A 24,311-nucleotide genomic window follows, 5' to 3' on the forward strand; every position below is an offset into this window, starting at 1 on the left:
ATGCTGAAGCTCCGGATACATGTAGACGCAGACAATATTGCAATTTAAAATGAATAACAGTGTGCCAAAAGTTTATCTCTTTAGTTGATTGGCCAACACCAATTCCGTGAGTTAAGATGTACACCATTTCGAATCCATCTCTTATTATATGTGACCCCATTCAATAATTAATGAGATAAATATCCGGAGTTGCAGTTATCTTACAATATGTAATCAAATATTGTGATTAAGGATTCAATGCACATTCAGGTGGAGGTGCAGAAAATCTTCTTGAATTGTCGTGACAGTAATCGTAAATCATGTAGTTTTTGCGAACCCAATCTGCCTGAGTTGATGTTGATTTAGACTTCGAAATTTCGACTGATCCCACCAATCGTTGACACAGGGAGAAGAGCTGCATGCATTGACTTCAAACGATTGATAAGAGGCATTATTTCTGGATCACTCGAATTTAAATTCCTATCGTTATCTAGATGACTGTATCTAATTTATCGATCCTTGTCATTATTCATTTCCATGTCATAATTTTAGGTGCGTAGGGATTATCTGGTTCTATATAATTTTGACCACTAAATATTACGTGTGAAAATGAATGATTAAGATTCTTCTGACTATAGCAAACAACTAAATTATGATAACCTCTGCCAGCCAATATTCCGATGCGAGTATCATTGGACAGGTAGTACCAGACGGTTGCTTTTGTGGCTACCAATAAATCTTAGATTAGGAGGCTTAGACTGAAGCGCCAGCTTACAAAATTCCGTCAACGTAATACAGCTTGGGCAGATCTGTGTCCCCATGACAACTGTAACATGTTTAAGAAATTCCGAGTATCAAGTGCAATAGAATAAAATGGTAGTATGTCTCAGTCACTAATAAAATGTATCTTTTAATAATGGTTTGATGGTTCGTAATATCCAACTATTCTTCGCTAGTCCAATAGTTGTATGTTTCAACTACTTTTGAGGGTTTCGATGCAGCGCCATGCTTTGCACTGTCATACCTATTGAACAACGATCGAGGGCTGGGCTGTCATACTAAGCTAACAACGACGAGAGTTCAAAAAATATTCCGTTGACCAGTGCTCGTATGCTTCATCTGCTTTTGAGGTTTTGATGCAGCTCCATACTTTGCAGTGTCATACCGATTGACTTATAATTTAACAATGATGGAAGAGTGTCATACTCAGCCGACTGACTAGAATTCCAAGTGTTTTTCAATATGACTTAAGTTTGTTAGAATTTTATTTTTTCATGATGTAAAACATTAAATGATATGAAAATTTATATAAAATTTTACAGCAGTGTAGTTTATATTTTTTCCCCACATTATGTCGAAATATATATGGAAAAAATATTAAGTTAGATTTCGAAGTCATCATTTTATTGCGAACCACTTGTTAGGTTTAAGATCAATCTCTTTATTCTTTTATCTATCTTGAAAAAGCTCTTAATGTAATACTCAACATTAATTATGTTAAAAGAGCCAAAAGTTCTTTTAGGTTATGTTTAAGATTAATCCCTTTTTAGTCCCTGCCATCTGGCATTCGTCAGGGACTATAGTAATCGTTAGGGTGCGAGATAGCATTAGTTTGTAGGCCCTGGTGAGCGTTATTGCGTCCTTAGTCCAAAGTTTTTAGTTCCTGCTGTGCGGTCATGCGCGCACAAAGCCAAAGTTCCATTCCGCCTTGAACGATTGCCATCTTATTTGGCCTCTTCCCGAGGCGGAAGAGGCCCGAACTTAGGTTAATTGGGAAGTTATCGCTAATTTCAGTATGCCTGACCGTTAACTGTTAGCGTTAATGCTAGCATTAATTCGTTACAGGTTTCGTTATTTCGTAAACTATATCCTGATTTCGTAAACTATATCCTAAGGTCGCAGGGTATTAACAGGTGTTGTCCTGCATCGGTGTCTCTCGGCTGGCATTGACGGGTGGCTAATGAGGTTCTCGCCATATGCTTCTGCAAATCCTTTTCAGCCACTCGAAGCCACTGCTGCTGGATGCACATCTGGGTCAGAAACAACAGAAAGAGCTGCAGAAATTAGGGCAGGGGGAAACCCCGTAGAAACAGAACCATAAGTGGGTTAACTAGTTCCGTGGACGGGTCAATTACTTTTGGCAATGAGGGGCTCTGCTCTATGGCAAGAATGCCTCTTTACAGGTCGAATTCTTGCCACAGAGCAGAGCCCCTCATTGCCAGAAGTAATTGACAGAGAGCTCACAGTAAATATGATTTGACAGGCAGAGGGATTGCAGGGCGCACGAAAAGCAGAAACTGGGTCACGCTTACGGTCATAAGGAACTGAATCACTCGAAGCCACTGCTGCTGGATCCACATCTGGGTCAGAAACAACAGAAAGAGCTGGATCTACCCGCGGCTATAGTGGAGGTATAGTCCGAACCCATTGGCCACCAAAGGCAGAGGCGTAGAAGGTAGATGCAGCTACGTTAGCGGAGGCAGCAGAGCAATCAAATTAAGAAGCGGAAACATAGGTGGTTTCAAAACCATGCAGATCCAACAAATCCAGTAGCAGAAATTAGGGCACGGGGAAACCCGGTAGAAACAGAACCATAAGTGGGTTAACTAGTTTCTGGATGTATAGCAGTAAGGGAAGGTAAGGTCTGATAGATTAACAGGTGTTGTCCTGCATCGGTGTCTCTCGGCTGGCATTGACGGGTGGCTAATGAGGTTCTCGCCATATGCTTCTGCAAATCTTTTTCAGCCACTCGAAGCCACTGCTGCTGGATGCACATCTGGGTCAGAAACAACAGAAAGAGCTGCAGAAATTAGGGCAGGGAGAAACCCCGTAGAAACAGAACCATAAGTGGGTTAACTAGTTCCGTGGACGGGTCAATTACTTTTGGCAATGAGGGGCTCTACTCTATGGCAAGAATGCCTCTTTACAGGTCGAATTCTTGCCACAGAGCAGAGCCCCTCATTGCCAGAAGTAATTGACAGAGAGCTCACAGTAAATATGATTTGACAGGCAGAGGGATTGCAGGGCGCACGAAAAGCAGAAACTGGGTCACGCTTACGGTCATAAGGAACTGAATCACTCGAAGCCACTGCTGTTGGATCCACATCTGGGTCAGAAACAACAGAAAGAGCTGGATCTACCCGCGGCTATAGTGGAGGTAGAGTCCGAACCCGTTGGCCACCAAAGGCAGAGGCGTAGAAGGTAGATGCAGCTACGTTAGCGGAGGCAGCAGAGCAATCAAATTAAGAAGCGGAAACATAGGTGGTTTCAAAACCATGCAGATCCAACAAATCCAGTAGCAGAAATTAGGGCACGGGGAAACCCGGTAGAAACAGAACCATAAGTGGGTTAACTAGTTTCTGGATGTATAGCAGTAAGGGAAGGTAAGGTCTGATAGCATTCCTTTGGAAGACCTAATGGGGCCTCGAAGATCTCAGTAGGCAGCACCACTAGGTATTCAGAAGGCTATGGATTTTGATTTATCGCTATCGCTATCCCTATGCCTCTCGCTATTAAAGAAAATATATGGGGTAACAACTAAGTGATGAGAAACGAGGGAACCATGGAGGATGATCTGCGTTATAAGAAATGCTTAGCTGATTTGACGGGGGTCAGGGTGATTCTTAGCATCTGTTGCGCCCTCACTGCTGATTTGCGCCCTCACATAGACTGATTTGATGGGGGTTACCTGTCTTGTGTTCACATTTCATTCCAGGTGACATTGTGCATGTAGCATCGGGGCTACGTGGAACTGATTTTCTTGCTATATAATAAGCTCATACATCATTTCGTCGTTACTTTGCGGCTTTGTTATTTCGACTTCGTTACTTTGCGGCTTTGTTATTTCGCTTCGGGTCCAGGTACTCTTTATGTTTTCTAATCTTGCAAGCAGTTTATCTTTGTACTATTACATGATTTTATGCTTGTGAGTGAATATCATAAGCTGGATTATGTTTTATATATGGATTTTAGATGTTTGTGGTCGCTCCGCTGTTTGCATGTTCTTATTTCCAAATCCATCAGAGGATTTAGGGGCATCTTTGAGAGGTTCTTGGTCTGACAATACCTTTTCAAACTACAACAACTATCACTTTGGCAGCTGTGTTCCCCCTGCTAGTTATCAGTGTTCATACATGCAATAATTGTACTTTTGTTTGTTAAGGTATTTTCATGGCTCTTCAGGATTTGTGAACGTAAATGCCTGTATGGGATGAAATTAGTGCTGTAGACATGCGTTGTAGACATGCATAGTTGTTTAGGAAGCAAGAGAACGACCTGAGATGACTATTGCCATTAAAAAAAGCTAAATGCCAAGTGTCGTTTGCAATTTGTGGTTTTGTAAGAAAACTTTAGGCACATGAAAACTTGGGGAAATTTGCAGCTCTCCCACTGTTCTGTGTCATATCTTACATTTTGATTTGCTTTCAACAACGTATTGAGCATGAGATCTGCTTCCTTAATAGTCTGTTGGCTCTCCTCAAACTTCCTAAACACAAGAGGGTTCCCATTTTGCCTCAAGGGTTTGATAGAGTTGTGCACATTTGTTGATAAACATTGCTTTCGTTCTGCATTGTATGCAAAACCAGTGCAGCAATTATGATAGGTCGAGCTAAGCCATCTATGGCCTATCCTATGGCACTGGAATCAGAAGCCCAATTATGATAGGTCGAGCTAAGCCATCTATGGCCTATCGTATGGCACTGGAATCAGAAGCCCAACAACTCTATCAAAAGGTTACACATATCCAAATCCATCAGAGGATTTAGGGGCATCTATTTTCATGGCTCTTCAGGATTTGTGAACGTAAATGCCTGTATGGGATGACCTTAATAGTCTGTTGGCTCTCCTCAAACTTCCTAAACACAAGAGGGTTCCCATTTTGCCTCAAGGGTTTGATAGAGGTGTGCACATTTGTTGATAAACATTGCTTTCGTTCTGCATTGTATGCAAAACCAATGCAGCAATTATGATAGGTCGAGCTAAGCCATCTATGGCCTATCCTATGGCACTGGAATCAGAAGCCCAACAACTCTATCAAAAGGTTACACATATCCAAATCCATCAGAGGATTTAGGGGCATCTTTGAGAGGCCTAACATCTCACTCTCACTTGGCAAGTTGTTCATTTGAGTTTCCTTTCCTGATTTTGGCAAAAACGCATTGAGTATGTCGGTTGGTGTTGAGTGTAACTAGGTGGCCATTTACTGGATTTCTCTCATTGTCAAAGTGACATTCATCCTATTTTCTTGAGGTAATTTCTTACTGTCATGGATTATTTACACCCCTATTCTACTTTGTGGACTCAGGTTAATCATTTTCATGCTTTTTTTTCTGGCTACGTTGGCAAGTTCAATTCATACTAATACCTCTCTTGTTGCTTTTGGGTTTTACTTTTATTCCTGCTTCTTGTATCATACTAATTTTACCAAGCATGGATATTTTATGGCATCTTAGTATCGTTAAGGGTTTTTGGGTGGAGAAAGACAAAGTCCCCAGTGACCCAAGATGTCTAGAGTTGATCTTGCATTTCCTGTGTATGAAGTAGGTGCCTGTAGAGATGCTTCACATAAGCTGGCAACACACCTAAACATGTGGAAATCCTTCGGCCCAGTGCCCCTAATAAGAGAACATTCTTCTTGTGGAACAATATTGACAGATAGATACTTAAAACACACTAATAGTACAACATAAGTATATTGCAAGCAACTTGCGTTTTCCTTTCAATATCCAGCCTTGTGAATAGTGAAATGGATTCTGACCTTTGAAGACAACCTGTTGCTTTCGACTCTTTCTCTTTGGCAAGGCTGATTAGACAGCCAAAATGGGGCCATATTAAGGAATTACACAAAGCCATAAAGCTCTGTGAGACTGCTTTAGTTGGTGGTGATCCTGTTGTTACGTCCGTTGGGAACTTCCACCAAGTAAGAGAGAGTCATCTTTAATGGTCAGGACTATAGTGTTAAGTTAAATGTTGGAACAAACAAAATTTCTCTGTTGAATATGACGGTTGGTCTACAGGTTGGCTTCAAAACCTTTTAAGCCGCTGCTCATGTTCCATGCCTTCAATTTTTTGTTGGGTAGATTTCAAACTAGTGACAGACACGTGTGTCTATGAGCTACAACTTAAAATTTCTCTGTTGAATATGACGGTTGGTCTACAGGTTGGCTTCAAAAACTTTTAAGCCGCTGCTCATGTTCCATGCCTTCAATTTTTTGTTGGGTAGATTTCAAACTAGTGACAGACACGTGTGTCTATGAGCTACAACTTAAACTTGAACTGTTTGATAATTAGGTTTTACTGTTGGTTGTTTAATATAGCAACCGACAAATGGATGGTGTATAATTACTTATTACTGTTACACTTCTCTCAAGTTACTCAGAATTTCGTTGTTTGTGGTAAAGAATATTGGGCCCCATTTTGAGATGGAAAACTTGTCCTCACAAAGGTGGTCATATCAGGTTAGAGCCATTTTAACTTGAAGCTTTCCTTCGCTCTTATTTTCTTATATTTTAGATGTTATTTTTGTGAACTGAAAGTCAAGCATATGGTTATCGTAGAAATACATGGATATACATATCATGAATCAAGACAAAATGAATAATTGCTTGGAACACTGAGAAAAAGCTTATTTTAAGGAGAATCTGTTCTTATACAACGTCATGCTATTTCCTTTGTCAGTTTTTCTTTCTAGTACTGATTTTTCATTGCCAAACTTATGTCTCTGCTTATCCTACAAATCCCAGTTCGTTTTCTGTGTTTACACATTTTGAAATGACATTCAAGCAGAATTATACAAACAACAAAGATCAGTAGTCAAAGGTGAGGTGAAATTATGCAAAAGGTGCAGCTAAATTTTATGCCTCAGATGTGAATGAATGACCGCAGAACATTACAGCTTTCTGTGTGCTGCCCAGCACTGCTTCTCCTAGAAAGATAGTGCAGTTTCCACTGCAAAAGGCCGCATTGAAACCTCATATGCCTTTTCCGAATTTTTAATGGGAAAACTGACTATGGTTCAATGGTTAACCAGTGTTAGTGTTAATCCTCTCACCAAGGTTCAAATCCCCAAAGTAACATGTTTCACCCCTCATGGGCCAGTTTCTATGTGCAAACAGGCTGGTGTGTGCTTCACCCTGCATGGGCTGATCACCCAGTCAATGAGTCACTCCATCCACTTCAGGCCAGGAGCTAGTCCTGTGCGGCTTTGGTGGACCTATTGTTTCTTAAGCAAAGAATTCTCATTTCAGTGTAATAAAGTCAGTTACAATCATTATAGCGTTCCTGGATTGGGAGAGAGCATGCTTGCAACATTGTGGTAGCATTCAAGTTGTTTATTTTTGCAAGGTATTACATATTTTTTTAATATTAATCTGGAACAAAGAATTGACTAGTCAGCTGGACAAAAGTGTTGCTACTGACGGTTGGGGCACTTGAATATAGTTCATCCTTGAAACTAGTATGTTATGTTCTAAAGAACTCCAGTAGCAGTGTTGTCATATTCTTTTTAGCCCTAGTTAACTCCCGTGCTTGACTGTGCTTTTTGAAGAAGCAGAGTTAAGCCTACTCCTTCAAGTTTGACTATACTCAAGTCAAGTGTAAGTCAGACTCACTCTACAAGTTTGGCAATATCTGCATATATACTATTGAAAAGATGATCAGAGCATTAAAGGGACATCTATCCATTCTTCTATGCGCTGCTTTAAGCTTTAGTGCCCTCGAACAAATCCCCAGAGGATGCCAAAACTGCCATATCCAAATCAGTTGGTTTGTCTACATATACATGATAGACACCAATCGTATGACCGAGCACTAAATTTTTGTTGATTCCTTTAGTTCTGACACCAGCCTATTAGAAATAGTATTTGAGCGAGCTGCTTCTTTGCCTTCTTTAAAAAGAAGTCCATTTCCACTTCGAATTGCTAATGAAGCTACCTGAATCAGAGCATCTGGTCGGTATTCAAGAATTATAAGCAGCACACCTAAGGGACTAGTTATCCTTTCTAGAATCAGACCATTTGCATGCTCTGTCCCTTTTAGCACTTCACCAATTGGGCCATTCATGTCTGCAAGAGCTCCGACCGACTTTGCCAAACCATAAATCTTTCCAGGTTTTGGTGTTAATCAAGAAAGCATGGTGTCTGCAATTTTTTATTTCTTTTGCATTAGATTCGCTTCTTGCTCTTACTATATTATCACCCAGAATACATACCATACCAGAATCTATGCAATCATTTAGAAATTGTAATTTCATCATCAACAGTCATAATAATAGGAACACTAAATCTGACATGCAGACTTGATTGTTGTGGGGATATTTCGGACACAACTGAGTTTTGTGATAAATCTGCTGAGACCATGCCTAAAGACATCTGACTTGCATTTCCTGTGTATGAAGTAGGTGCCTGTAGAGATGCTTCACATAAGCTGGCAACACACCTAAACATGTGGAAATCCTTCGGCCCAGATATTTCTGAGATTTTTGTGGGGACCCAAATGTTTGAACTTTGGCCAAATATTGCTTTTGATTCAACAGTATGTTAGCTCAACAATTTGTTCCTTATGCTTGGCTGGATGCATGACACTTTAACTGATTGTGAGTCTGATGTTCTAAACTGTTACATGGTTTGTCATATGCATAACTAAATACACTTACAATTTTTTGCGGTGCCTAATCTCAACACTTGTATTTAAATTTTGTGGACTGGTTTTCTGTTTAGGTACAGGAGACAACAACTGTACACTGTGGTTTCTATAGTGAACGTCGAGGCTTTGATATTGATCTTGAAGATAAAAGATTTATGATAACTCTCAAGTTATTCTGATTTGCTATTAAATCAGAGTAGTTCTGATTTAAGTGGATGAAATTCAAGTGTGCTATGTAGCATTTTGCGATGAAATCACATTGTTGGAACAAGAAGCAGAAGGAAAGAAACTTGGTGAGAGTCGCACAATTGGAGTATGGCATATCATTTTTGCCTTTCTAAGCTACCCTGCTTCTCAACTTGCTAAGAATTAATGAGTATACTTACTTATGCTTACAGATCATATTTAATCTACCGCCACAGACTCAAAGGGGCACCTAATTTCGCATTTACTACTGCCGCCACTTCCATCATTCCATATGCCATTTGCTCCCCATGTCAGATCGATATGCCCATCATTAAATACTGATCATATTTAATCTACCGCCGCACACTCAAAGGGGCACCTAATTTCGCATTTATTACTGCCGCCACATCCATCATTCCATATGCCATTTGCTCCCCATGTCAGATCGATATGCCCATCATTAAATACTGGCCTGATCCAATCTGATCTTCAAGATTATTTCTGCACTTAGATATTGACATAGATCTCCTGTCGCACCCAATCTACCACCAAGATTGCCCGATGTCAGATACATCACTTCTGCCGCCAAATACATCATTCCACATGCCATTCGCTCCCCATGTCTTATCGACCACTTAATTGCACCTCAAGTATTTTAGCTCCATTCACACTTAAAACCACCTTACAAACACATTGAACTTTTGTATAAATTGACCTCCTCTGCACCTGGATATTCACATACACCTCCCCGCTTCACATAACATGGAATCCATTAGCATAAGCCAACTTACTGAACTCACAGCATTGTTTCTCTTAGCACTTATTCTCATGACTCTTCTATTATTGACATCGCAAAAGTCGAAAGACAAAGAAAAAAGAAACCAAAAAAAAATTAACATCTCTTTTGCATTATCTTACGCATTGTCTTATTTCCCCGCTTCCTTCTCTGTTACAGATGTACAACACAGGCTTCAAATATGCATTTGGGTCCACCATGGCGCTGCACCTCGCATTTTTTATGCGTCTATCGTCTCTGCTCGACTGCAATGTGAAATAGTTTTGTCATTAAGGCTTTGCCTACATTTTGCTCTTAGCTATTTTTATTAAGCCGTGTTGTGAATTAATCTGAAAAACAAAGAAAAGCAACTCGATGCAGCAAAAATCAATGTCAGTTTGCTATTACTGAAACAATATATTCATTTGTGAGTTAGAATCTCTTTTGCATTATCTTACGCATTGTCTTATTTCCCCGCTTCCTTCTCTGTTACAGGTGTACAACGCAAGCTTCAAATATGCATTTGGGTCCGCCATGGCGCTGCACCTCGCATTTTTTATGCGTCTATCGTCTCTGCTCGACTGCAATGTGAAATAGTTTTGTCATTAAGGCTTTGCCTACCTTTTTCTCTTAGCTATTTTTATTAAGCCGTGTTGTGAATTAATCTGAAAAACATGTGTCTATGAGCTACAACTTAAAATTTCTCTGTTGAATATGACGGTTGGTCTACAGGTTGGCTTCAAAACCTTTTAAGCCGCTGCTCATGTTCCATGCCTTCAATTTTTTGTTGGGTAGATTTCAAACTAGTGACAGACACGTGTGTCTATGAGCTACAACTTAAACTTGAACTGTTTGATAATTAATTGTCAAATGTTAACAAGTTTAAATTAAAACTTCTGGTATACAGAAGCTGCATTTTGCTCTTAGCTCTTGCTACCACTTCTTAAAAACTGAAGCCTACAACAGCTCATGTCTTACTGCCTCCCGATTATTGGCTTTGGGTTATGATCTAATTGTCAAATGTTAGCAAGTTTAAATTAAAACTTCTGGTATACAGAAACTGCATCTTGCTCTTAGCTCTTGCTACCACTTCTTAAAAACTGAAGCCTACAACAGCCCATGTCCAAAGATTTCTTTGTGGAGCATCTAGTTCGGAAACTGTCGGCATATAGTGCTGCTGGTCAATCTCTGAACATCAAAACATAGTATACGAATTCAAAGGCAGCAAAGAACTCTGTGCAGGGACTAGCTGCTTCGCAGCCATCCTTGTTTCTATTTTGAAAAAGCTCTTACTATAATATTCAACATTAATTATTGAAATATGTTAAAATAGCTCAAAGTTCTTTTAGATTCGGAATGGTTGTGATAAGACTCCACAAAAGTATTATTATCAAATTTAAAAAGATCGATAATTAATTGAAAAATATAAATGCTAATATAAGAATTAAATAAATTTCCCTCGACTTCACTATAAACATATTATAAATAATATTTAAAAATAAATAATAACAATATTTTCAAATTAAATATTTATTATATTAATCATTTTTTTATAATTATAATTTGAATGCAATTTCTTAGTAAATTTAAATACAATTTAAATTTAGCTTTATTATGGTGTTGGAGGATGATCTGTTGGTTTTGGATCAGGAGAAAGTGGGGCCATTCTACGTTCGTCTTCTTCTTTTTCTAGGCATAGTATGTGTACTTGTTTGGCTTGCTCTCCCAACTCACTCATCATACCTCCACATTAACGAATGTTGAGTAGGAGGAGAGGTTTGGGGATTGTTGGTGTTAAAAGATCTCAGCTATTTTCATTTGATTCAGTGGGTTACTTCTTTGATGTGGTTCCTCCAGAAGTGAGGAGAGAAATACTCTTGGAAGTAAAAGAAACTAAGGATCACCCTTATCACTCTTGACTCCAAGCTTCAGAAGACAACCATGGACTTGCGAAGGGTTCAAGATCGTGGCAAGTTTCGTAAAAAAAATGTTTACATTTTTTGTATTATCTTACCTTGCATCAATAACTCGATACACTTCTCTGTTTAATCTTTAAGGACAAACAAGTTGAGACCTATCATTTGTTTTCTAGCATGGAGGATATTAAATGTATGTTGTGGAGCCAGTGGTTCTTTCTTAATGATGTTGAGTCTCGTTTGGCCCAAGTGGAAAATTTCATTATCTCATATTCTACCTTCGGTGATCTCACTGACCCTCCTAGAGATGCTTGGGATCACATTGACCCTCCTCTTGATAGCATGTAGGACCTTACTATAATCTCTTGTGACTAGGATTAAGTACTAGTCAAATATGTTTTGGTGCTCTTTTGTTACAAAGTTGCTGCGAGGATATTTCGGCTTTCACTTCGGCGTTTGATGGGGGTATCATGATTTCTCTACTTGTTATGCAACGTGGCTAATTTGATGTAGTCTGGCTATGGTGTTTGTGTTTGAAAGATGGACTTACTTGTTTCAATGTTGAGGCATAGGTCTTTGTGTGTTATGGTGTCACCCACATAGTGGCCAGCTACCGACCCATCATGTAGATCCTTTAGAAACTTCTTTGTATCTTGCGACTCAAGGCACCTTAATAGAACTCCATTATGGTGCTTCTAGAAAAGCACTCCATGGAACAGCTGATATGATAGAGCCTTTAAGTGGATTTCCCTCTTCTATTTAATTGATAAGTGCAAGGGAAATGTGCCTTTTTTCAAAAATTGCCTTAACTCTACATACTAGGGCACTGTGGATGTGGACTGAGGAATGCGATCAATATTGTACATTTTAATTTCTTGCTCCCATACTGAGAGATCTTGTTTGAGAGCGTCCTTTTGTTTGGCTACTAGGCTACATAGGCCATGACCCTTTATAGTATGAACTCGTTTGAACTCCAGATCTATTCTTGAATATAGGTCACCCAATTAGCCCTCTTCTCACCCAACTCTTGTTACACAACTAACATTCTTACTGTTGGGTGAGGCATGAATACTGTGGTGTGACCTTTCAATTAGTAGGGCCTGAAATACTTCACTTCCTTATATATTGCATACACTTGTTTATCAATGGCAAAGTAATTTAATTCTAGTCCATGTAGAATAGCGCTCATAAAAGAGATAGGTCACTAATTTCCTTCATTGTATTTTTGAGTTAATATAGTGGAAATCGACAAATATAAAGCAAATGTATACCCTACCATAATTTGGATTGAAAAGTGCAGGTGCATCGACAATAGCATGTTTAATCCAAGCAAAAGTGTCTTTCTCCCATTCATCCAACTTATATATTGTATCTTTCTTAACCATCTCCTTTACGTGTTTGACTATCTATGCATAATCAAAGATGAATTTTCTGAGGAAATTGATTTTCCCTGATAAAGACTGCATGGCTTTCTTATTCAATGGGAATGGGATATGTGCGATAGCCTTGACCTTCTTACGGTCAATCTTGGTACCAGCTTTTGCCATGATGTGCCCTAGAAGGATCCCTTCAGACACAACAAAGATGCTCTTCTTGGGATTCATAGAAATTATGTCCTTCCGATATCGTTCGAATATCTTCTTTAGATGACATAAATGATCCGACCTTTTCTTGGAAAATAAAGTGACATCATCTAAGTAGACATTAATTCTCTGACCGATAAGGCCATGAAAGGCGATGTTCATTGCTCTTTGAAAAAATTCACCAACATTGATTAGTCCAAATGACATTCTTTTGAGCGTGAATGTTCCACATTTAGTCCGGAACAAAGTATTCAGCATGTCTAGTTCCACTACAAGCAGTTGATTATAGCCTAAAAAATTGTCTAGTAGCGAAAACATTTCAGACCCAAATACTATCTGGACTATCTGCTCCATGGATGGCATTGGATAGTTATCTTTATCAGAAGCCCAGTTAAGATTTTGGAAATCAACACATAAGCATATTTTACCAGACTTATTTATTACTAGGACCAAGTTGGACACCCACATAGAATGTTTGACTTTAAATATGATCCAAGCATCCAACAACTTTCTAAATTCCCTGTGAATAAGGGGCTCCAGTTTCAAATGATCTTTTTGTAGTTTCTGCTGAAACAATTCTCCCCCTTGTTTTAAAGGAATCACATGTTATATGGTGTGAGTATCACAAGTATTTAAATCATCATATGTCAAAGAAAACACATATCAATACTTCTTCAATAAATGAATAAATGCTTGTCACTCCTAGTGCGGGGAATAACAGGTTGTGAGATTGACATACTTCGGATCTTGTGAGGTTCCCAAATTGACTTGTTCAAATGTGAACTGTGAACTCTAAGTCTTTGTGTTTGTTGGCCCTCTAAATTGGTTTTACAAGTCACATAATTTCTCCAGGGACACTACACCTTTTAGCATAGTGTTTCCTTTTGGTGTTTGAGATTATTCTTACAGAGCCTGCTTGTGCTCATCATTCTCTATGACGGCATCTTTAAATACATCAACATTCAGCATAAAGTGTAGAAATTTTTCATCATCATTGAAAATGCGTACATTGAAAATGCGTAAGTTTGTGACATTGTCGGGTAAAGATGGTTTATATAAAATTTCAATAGAAAAACCATTTTTCAGTGGTGACATCCTAGTAGCAGCTTTTGCTAATGTATCTATTTTTGTGTTTCTAGCTCTTGGAACATAAAAAATATTGAAAGATTTAAAATGATTTATCAAACTCCATAACTCCTACTCGTAGTTTTTGAGATGAGATGAAACACAGTGTATAGTATCTCGTACCTGACGAGTGACTACCTCTGAGTCATTGATTACCTTCAGGTCTATATCATTCTTCAATCCAAGTGCATGTGTTTCGTATTCTGCAGTATTATTAGTGAACTCGAACTCCAGATGGCATGAAAGTACATGTTTCTTGTTATGCGCATTTGTAAGGACACAATTGGCTCTAAAACCATCCTACATCTTAGAACCATCAAAGTGAAGAGTCCAAAATTTACAAGCTACGAAGCTATTTCCTATATAATTAGTACTATTTTTACTAGTAATGTTATGTACATCTATATTACATAAATCATTTGCACCAATTAGACAAGGAAGGATCTCTAGTGTATCTTGTGGAATCGGTGATGGTTGTGCGAGATAGCACCCAAGGTCAATTTCCAAAAATAGATTACCAAGAATTAGATCAACAAAGGCGACTAACTCATTTTCCCTTCAAAGGATGTAATTGTTTATTTCATGTAAGGTTCTATTTCCACCCGGATTTGGTTGTTCTTGCCCCTATACGGAAGCCACAAATGTGAGCAGTTGGTCACAAAATACCCTTATAATTTGCTTCACCACTCTTGACTAAGGAGTAAACCATATGCTTTCAGTATGTCCATAGTTATGATATTCTTACATTCGTTAACTCGGTCATATTTAGATAATCTGATAAGCACATTTATAATTTCACCAATAGCCTAGACCAAAGACTTGTCCAGCTGAATAATCCATGCCTCTATTTTGTCCCATTTGGAATTTATTTTATTTGTAACAGAGAATGACATTACATTTACAGATGCACCAGAATAAACTAAACAATTGTGAACATTGTAATTGAAAATTTCAAAAGTCAATAGAAACAAAGGGAAATGAGTATTAGCCTCTAATGTTGTAGCATTAATGGCTGACTCGAGGGAACTAGAAGAGTTACTAGATACCTTCTGGGAAGAAGCAATATTACTTGATGAGGCCTGATCAAGGGCTTGCACAAGTAGTTCCTGATGGCTTGCTATTCTTGTGAGGTCAAAGATCGAAATATGTGCACGTGATTTCGTCCTATCATCTACTATTTTATAGTAAAGTGCAGTGGGGATTGCCAAAGTGTCTCGAGGAGTGAATTTGTTTGACACTTCGGAAGAGATGGTCGTACTTTTACTATTGGAGGAAGTTTTCCTTGCTTGGTAGCATTACCAAACTTGTTTGGAACTTGGATGACTGGTGGAATAAGTTTTCTTAATGGATGTTTTTTCAACTTTTACCTCGTTAGCTCTTGTTCAGGAATAGGCCCTTGAATTCTCAACTTATTTTGGTTATTTTACTTCTGATTGGGGGCCTCATTCAGTGGTGGTTCTTTATTGTTTTCCTTCTCAGCACTAAACACAACCGAAAGTATTAACTGCATGTCCAACACTTCGAGTCTCTTCAACAACCTCAGATTATTCCTTTTCTTCTGTTTATTCAGTCTACTCATCTGCAAGAACTGAGTCAATAATATGTGCAACTAGAGCATTCATGTTGTGATTCCACTATGGGCATGTCTTTTCTTAATGATATTCTTGGTGAAAAGAACAATATTGGTCCATGCCCATACTCTCGACATTCAACATGACATTCGAGCTCTATGCAGACTTAGCGAGTTGACGATTGTTGTTGATGTTGTTATTGAACTTCTTCAAGAAGTTAAACTTTGGGGGCTTGCTACTCATAGTGGCCTCGCTTTTCCTTTGTTTCAGTTCTGCCAACTCATTTGACAAAGTCTTCATCGTTCGAGTCAAGCTCTCCAGATCAATACCTTCCTTATCTTTAGCTTTGTTTTCCTGTATCCTAGAAGTCTTTGGATGAATCATCATCAATGATGACTCTGATTCCACACAGTCCTTCTCAACAACAATGGCTTCCTCAAAATTTTGAGCCAAAGTTTCTTTCATTGTTCTCTTTACAAATTGTAAAATGCTTACTCACTAGGAATAAATATAATAATCAATTGTGATGCGGACATGAGGTGCCATATCTCGAGGGAATTGGTTCAATATCTGATTGAACCTTTGATTAAATTCCTTCACCTTTTCTTATGCCCCACCTTCATATTCCCCTCCTCTTTCAACTCTTTCAATAATATGGCTGGGGTTTTATTGATAAGAAATCTTTACATCGAAGTTCATGGCATATTCGACGAAACGAATACCATTAAATAAACTTACATTAGATTGAATTCAATGTGCAAGTAGCAATATGCCGCTTCAGTTTTGATTCAGCATATGTTGGAAACATTGACCTTGGATTTGCCCTAAGCCACTACGATTTAGCAACTGCCAACTTTGGACTTACACCAGAAAGTTATGGTAACAATATTTGATCTCTTTTGAAAGAACATTGGTTTAAGCAACAACCGATACTGAGTTCATCAACCACTAGTCAGAGAGATGTGACAGTATGTAAAACGTTATGAGTTACAAGCCCCTCTCTAAATTTTCACATTCAGAACCGAACTACGTTTTGAACCCTAAAATACAAATTATTTTTATAATCAGTAAATTATGTTGGAATATTAATTCCAACTGCACAGCGGCAGGCGGACGTGGGCAGCCAACTCAGCCAGCACGCTGCACCCGAAACCGCCAGAACGAAACCACCCTCTTGTTCGCACCGCCTTTGGCATAAGGCTGTATCTGCTGGAGGGGCTCCGAACACATTCACTTGCCGCCACGCGTCCCATGTACGAACGCCCAAAAACCACTTTCCCCGGACGGTAAAGTTTGTTTGGTTTGCGGAAGAGTGGTGTGCGAATTGCGTTGGATCGGGTCTGCAGGCTCAGATCTCCGAGAAGCTGCGCGAAGTTTAATGAGCGGGCGTGACGAATGGGGTGGCGACACGTGGCACCAAAGTGACGTCAGCCGACCCCGGCCCGCGTCAAATCAATTTTCTTTGTCGTTTTCTTTGGTTGACTTCCGTAGGTGAAAAGTCATGTTTTTAATGTTTTTACGTGAATTAGGTGGCCCCTTTTAATATGGTTATGGGGGCACGATTTTTATATATGGTTTACGTAGTGTTTGGTGAAGGCCCTTTTAATATGGGCATGGGCACGTTGTTGTTTTTATATATATATTTTTATATGTTGTAGTAAGTGAAGTCTGCGTGTGGTAGTTGTAATAATGTGTAGTGAGACTGCGCATGAGGTGAATTAGTTTTTATTGTGATGTATGGTGTGTGCATTGAGGCTACGCACGGTGTCTGCGTGTGGAGTTCTTTTTGTAGTTTTGTGTAATGGTGCCTGCGCACGGTGAACGTGTGTTATATTTGTTTTGATATATAGAGAATGCACAGTAGTGCAAGAGCTTAACCAGAACAGGGATATAATGCTTGTCCGCCATTGAAAATGCAGAGGTTGTTCAAGGAATTGTAATGAACGCACAGCAGTGCGGAAATCATTTTAAAACAAAGATGTATTGTATTGCTTGCTCATCGCAAAAGCAAGAGGTAGCTTAAAGCTGTTTTGTAATACCCACAGCAGTGGAAGACCAGAAGTGAGAGAGAGACAGAGTTTCTCCAGTGAATCCCTCTCTGCGCAGAGGATGAAGCATGTATCAGTATTTTTGTTTTAAATCAATAGAAAGTTTTTTTTCTGTGTAATGGACTGTGTTCTGAATTAATTTTTTTTTAAAGAGGTTCTCTGCAAATGATCCTGGACAGAGGAAACAGAGCATTGACTCTGTGGTGGTATTTGCTTGATTGGTTTTGGTATTTCTCCATGTAAAAATACCCAACAGTGGTATCAAAGCTAGTCCAGGCTCTTTGAAGACTCAAAGAAGCTGAAGGAAGGTGTGGTTGCAGCAGTCAAACTTCTCCAGCAGTGTGAAGACTCAGCCAAAAGAGTTAAGGTATTTCTCAAATCTTTCCTTTGTGTTACTGTTAAAGGAACAGTCAGTGATTTAAAAAGAAAACACAGTCAAGTATTTAAAGCCATAGTTCAGAATGGCTAGGTCAAAGAAGAAAGCCTCCAAGCCTGTTAAAATTGTGTCTCCCTCCTCTACTAAACTAGAAGGCAATCTATTTGAAAGCATTGTATTTGAGGTTCCAAGGTTTGATGGAAACTTTGATGTATGGGAAATAAAGATGAGGGCTTTCCTAATGTTTGAGGGGATTGAAGTCTGGGAGTCAGTGATTGATGACAGCAAGATGGATAAAGAATCCATGGAGTATGATGCACAGGCAGCAAAGACTATCTTGGATTGACTGCCTGATTCTGTGAAGAGGAATCTAGGAAAATACACATCAGCAAAGGATATATGGGACAGACTGCATGACCTTCATGCAAAGGGAGCACTGACCATGACAATGAGTCAAGAAGAACCCATCATAGAAGCTGAGAATGAAAAGCTTGACCTCATCAAGCTTCAGGTAAAAGAAAGGGATGAAGAGCTTGCCAAGGTTAAGAAGGAGCTTGATCAATGCAAGAGGAAGCATCATGAAGAAGTCATGTCTATGACAAATCAGTTGAACAGAGCAAAGAAGCAGGAAGACGCCTTGTCAAGTCAACTTGAACAAAGGCACAAGATAGTGAACAAACTTGTAGAAGAGATTGGACAGTACAAGGTAGAGGTCACCTCCCTTAAGTCTGAACTACAAGAAGCCAGGAAGCAGGCACAAGGAGCTGAAAAGAAAATGGAGAGCAGTCAAGCAGAAATCTCCAAAATGAAGACAAACATCATCTCTCTTAAAATAGTAGCAGCTGAAGCTACTCGTAGCAAGGAAGAAACTGAGGGACAACTAGCAAAGAGAAATGATGTATGTGAAAAACTAGAAGAAGAGATTGTCCTCCTCAGGAAGAAGGTTGAAGGGATGAACAAAATAATGAAGAGTTCTCAAGCTTTGGATGACATGCTCAACTATCACAGATCTCCATTTGATAAATCAGGACTTGGGTATGTAGGTGAACCCTCAAACAAGGATGAGGATGCTTTAAGCAAAGGAGATGTGAAGAAGCCAGAAAGAGATGGTGAAGCTCCTAGTTCCAGCAAAGGCAAGGAGAAAAATGAAGGTTGCAATAGAAGAGATCCTGCTCCAAGTAGAAAACCAGCTCCAAGAAGAAATGTAGCTGATGGAAAAAATGCAAGAGGCAATGGTGATCATCAAAGGATCTCAAGGCAGCAAGGCTTCAAAAGCACATCAATGAAACCTCCGTCTCCCAGGTACCAAAGTTCATTTTATGGTTATTGTTATGCATGTTCAAACTTTGGTCATATGGCAAGAGACTGTAGAGCATTTAATAAAGATAGATGTTGTGGTCCCCGAAAATCTCCAAGAAACAATTTTAGAAGAAATCATGAAATGTCATTCATGAACAATGTTGAATGTTTCAAGTGTCATAACATTGGGCATATGGCACGAGATTGTAACTTAACATGGGCTCTTACACAAGCTAGACCCATGCAAAAGAAGAAAGTTACACAAGTATGGAGAAGGAAGGAAAGGCAATATGAAAACCCCTTGAACTCCCCAGTGGATCTAAATTTGTTTTGAGAAGAGTCTGCTAAAAGAAGACAAGCACACATTAAAGGGGAGCTTGTAACTTTTTGTTTGCTGAACTGTATTAACAGTCATTTGTTGATGGAGGATGTATTGCAACGCAGCAGTTGCAAATGAAATCTTTGTTAATCCCTCTGAAAGGTAACATGCAGCGGTGATGAAATGAGCAATGTTTTTGCTTTGTGTTTATGCAATATGCACAAAAATGCATAAAGAAGAAAAGATGGCAGCGCTGAAATGTAAAGAGCAGCAGCGGGATAAGAAAAAAATGCAAAGCATGGAGACCCTCACAGCAGTGGGAAGACAAAATACAAAACAGCAGTTTGGAATTTTTTTTTGTTATGGTGCACACGCATTGAAATGCATAGTAATGGAATGTAGTTTTCCTTCTATGTAAAGTGAGAAAATATACTCACAGGGACAGCAGATTTTTAATGCACATGGGATGAATGAGAATGAGTATGGCAGCAGAAAATTGAAAGGGATTGCACAGCAGTGCATTGTGTAAAAAAAATGAATGAAGCTGAAGATTGTGTGAAGCAAGGGTGCATAAGAAAAGGGAGCAACCCGTGTTAATTTTTTCTCGTGGAGAATGAAGTGCCAAGTGTATGTGCACACAGTAGTGCAAATTGCAGCAGCAACACAACAGCAAGTGTATGGACAGCAGCAACTTGAAGAAAAGTTTTCCCATCGTGAAGAAGGAGAAGCACACAGCAATGCAAATGTGAAAAATGCAGCAGCAAGAAGTTATGGACAGCAGCACAGGTAAAAGAAATTTTTTTACAGCAGTAAATGTAAGTGCAGTGAGTGTGTTGTTTGCATCTGAAATGCAAGTAAGACACAACAGAAATATGATTGTAATTAATGAAGGGGAGCACGCAGCAGCGCGAAGAAAAGCTTTCCCATGGTGAAGAAGGGAAGCACGCATTAGTGCACAAGTAAAAAATTCTCACACAACAGTGTGAATGTGAGAAAGGAAAGGCACAGCAACGCACATGTGATTTTTTTATTGACGCACAACAATGCAGAGTTTGTAAAGAAATATAAGAGCAGTGCAGGTGTAGACGCAGTAGCGTGGAGCAGACACAGCAGTGTGGGGTAGATGCAGCAAAGAAGATGGAACAACAGTGTAGCAGAGAATATGCAGCAGCATAAAAGAACATTGTAATGAACTTGCACACACAGCAGTGCAATGATTGTTTGTTTTGGAACTGCATTTGAAGCAGTCATTTGGTGAAACCCTCTGTTAAAGAGGAAGGTGCTTTTCAGCACATTGTCAAGGTAAATCCCTCTATCAAGAGGATGATGCTTTTCAGCATAGTCATTAGTGAATCCCTCTGTTGAGAGGAAGATGCTTTTTAGCATTGTTTGGTAAATCCCTCTGTTAAGAGGAAGATGTTTTTATAACAGGTGAATCCCTCTATCATGAGGAAGGTGCTCTTCAGCACATTGTAATGGTGAATCCCTCTGTCATGAGGAAGGTGCTCTTAAGCACAGTTTCAGGTGAATCCCTCTATTAAGAGGAAGACAACTTTGTTTGTTTGTGAACTGCATCAGAAGCAGTTGGTGAATCCCTCTATGTGAGGATGATGTTTGGGTAAGATTGAATGCCCAGCAGTTGAAATTAAAGGGGAGTGTTGGAATATTAATTCCAACTGCACAGCGGCAGGCGGACGTGGGCAGCCAACTCAGCCAGCACGCTGCACCCGAAAACCGCCAGAACGAAACCACCCTCTTGTTCGCACCGCCTTTGGCAAAAGGCTGTATCCGCCGGAGGGGCTCCGAACACATTCACTTGCCGCCACGCGTCCCATGTACGAACGCCCAAAAACCACTTTCCCCGGACGGTAAAGGTCGTTTGGTTTGCGGAAGAGTGGTGTGCGAATTGCGTTGGATCGGGTCTGCAGGCTCAGATCTCCGAGAAGCTGCGCGAAGTTTAATGAGCGGGCGTGACGAATGGGGTGGCGACACGTGGCACCGAAGTGACGTCAGCCGACCCCCGCCCGCGTCAAATCAATTTTCTTTGTCGTTTTCTTTGGTTGATTTCCGTAGGTGAAAAGTCATGTTTTTAATTTTTTTACGTGAATTAGGTGGCCCCTTTTAATATGGTTATGGGGGCACGATTTTTATATATGGTTTACGTAGTGTTTGGTGAAGGCCCTTTTAATATGGGCATGGGCACGTTGTTGTTTTTATATATATATTTTTATATGTTGTAGTAAGTGAAGTCTGCGTGTGGTAGTTGTAATAATGTGTAGTGAGACTGCGCATGAGGTGAATTAGTTTTTATTGTGATGTATGGTGTGTGCATTGAGGCTACGCACGGTGTCTGCGTGTGGAGTTCTTTTTGTAGTTTTGTGTAATGGTGCCTGCGCACGGTGAACGTGTGTTATATTTGTTTTGATATATAGAGAATGCACAGTAGTGCAAGAGCTTAACCAGAACATGGATATAATGTTTGTCCGCCATTGAAAATGCAGAGGTTGTTCAAGGAATTGTAATGAACGCACAGCAGTGCGGAAATCATTTTAAAACAGAGATGTATTGTATTGCTTGCTCATCGCAAAAGCAAGAGGTAGCTTAAAGCTGTTTTGTAATACCCACAGCAGTGGAAGACCAGAAGTGAGAGAGAGACAGAGTTTCTCCAGTGAATCCCTCTCTGCGCAGAGGATGAAGCATGTATCAGTATTTTTGTTTTAAATCAATAGAAAGTTTTTTTTCTGTGTAATGGACTGTGTTCTGAGTTAATTTTTTTTTAAAGAGGTTCTCTGCAAATGATCCTGGACAGAGGAAACAGAGCATTGACTCTGTGGTGGTATTTGCTTGATTGGTTTTGGTATTTCTCCATGTAAAAATACCCAACAAATTATGATTTACATTCGTGATTTCATTACTCTTTAAACTTTATCTTTTAATAAGTAAAATATTATGGAGTTGTTTTTAGTGCTATTTTTTGGATGGTGTTGGAATCTGGGGGAAAATTTTGAGGTAAAATCTTGATTTGTGTTATTCAAAATGTGTTTTTGACTGTATATATGGATTAAGCATCCTGAAAAACCTTTAAGGCACTTGGATTGTGCAGGGATTACCCATCAAAATTGTGATTTCAATAAATTTCTACCAAATTTTAGAAAAATTAGCCCAGAAAAACCAACCTGAAAAACTTCCTGAAAACAACTCTAACTCAATATCTCTTCATGGCCAATGGTACGATGTGCTATACAATTGCAACGGTTTAAATCATATAGTAAAAATGCGACCAACGCCTAGAATCGGTTGAATTTCTTCTGATGACATGGCTCAACGAACATTGTCGACTTGAAGGGTTTATCTGGAAGTGTTGGATGTCAATAACATTTCATCCGAACTACTGCTAGATTCTCGACCGTGAAAGGCGGAGCAGGTGCAGAGGGGACTTCAAAAAAAAGAGACGAAACTTGAATATTTGGAACATCAGAGAAAACAGGTGAAACAAATGCGAAATAAAAATTTAGGAGACATCCCAAATCATGGCGGTGTCAGTGAATGGGACCTTCAATTTCAAGGCAAACTCTGATTTTACCCCCATCAATTCTCCATGACAATCCCACGCTTAAGTGAAAAGGGAAAAGTGAACCAGAAGAAACATTTAGTGCCATATTCAGCGCTCCATATTATCAATTTTATTTTTATATAGTTCTATTTATTTATAATTTTTTTCTTTTCAGTTTTGTTTGTATTTTTTTAATAAACTTAGATTTTAACATGTTTATAATATTTTAATTTTTTACTTATTTGTTTTTTTAATTAAATTTGTTTTTTTCAATATTTTTTATAACATTTTTTTAATGGTTAAACTTTTTTCGGAGAAAAAAAATTCAAATATGGTTAATCTTGTATATAAATTTCATAAATTTTGTTATTTTTCAATTATTTTTATTCGATTTTTTCATAATTTTTTATTTATCTATCTAAAAAATATGTATACATCAAAATACTACATTTTTTAGATTAATTTCAGATATAAATACACCAAATATTGGTTAAACATAGTAATTCTATCTAACCACACAATCAATTAATTGAGTAAATCTCTCAAACAAATACTAAACTAAGAACTAAATATCTAAGTTCCAACTAATTAACAATTAATCACCAATTGCATATAGTGAGGAATTTAATTCAATGTGCACAAGGTAAGTAAAAATTAAATCGAATTTAATTCAATGTGCACAATGTAAGTAAAAATTAAATCTCCAAATTATTTAACAGGTCAGTTTTATATATATATATATATATATAAAAAAGTGTATCTTTTAAAATGATTATTTTTAAAAAAACAATTATCTTAATTAATTATCTTATGGTTTTATCCTAACAGGGAGCCTTGTTCCGCTAAACACCCTGCTTTAATAAAGTCGATTCTCAGAGTTGCGTACATCTTCGTTGTAGAATCCCGTATTAGGTAAAGAGGTATGGTGTTCATAACTG

The 24,311-nt window shown here is 38.8% G+C and overlaps 1 long non-coding RNA gene across 1 annotated transcript; it reads left to right on the forward strand.

The window, feature by feature from the left end:
* The first annotated feature begins 3,496 nt into the window (after positions 1-3,496).
* Positions 3,497-10,515, forward strand: LOC149247252 (uncharacterized). Its single transcript, XR_016265619.1, has 3 exons — positions 3,497-3,839; positions 8,697-8,915; positions 10,079-10,515. It is a non-coding gene; the product is annotated as an uncharacterized LOC149247252 (long non-coding RNA).
* Positions 10,516-24,311: the final 13,796 nt, after the last annotated feature.

The sequence above is a fragment of the Pinus tabuliformis genome, chromosome 7 (genome assembly GCF_031772625.1).
Source record: "Pinus tabuliformis cultivar Carrire ecotype Pingquan chromosome 7, CPIR1, whole genome shotgun sequence".
Classification (NCBI taxonomy): Eukaryota; Viridiplantae; Streptophyta; class Pinopsida; order Pinales; family Pinaceae; genus Pinus; species Pinus tabuliformis.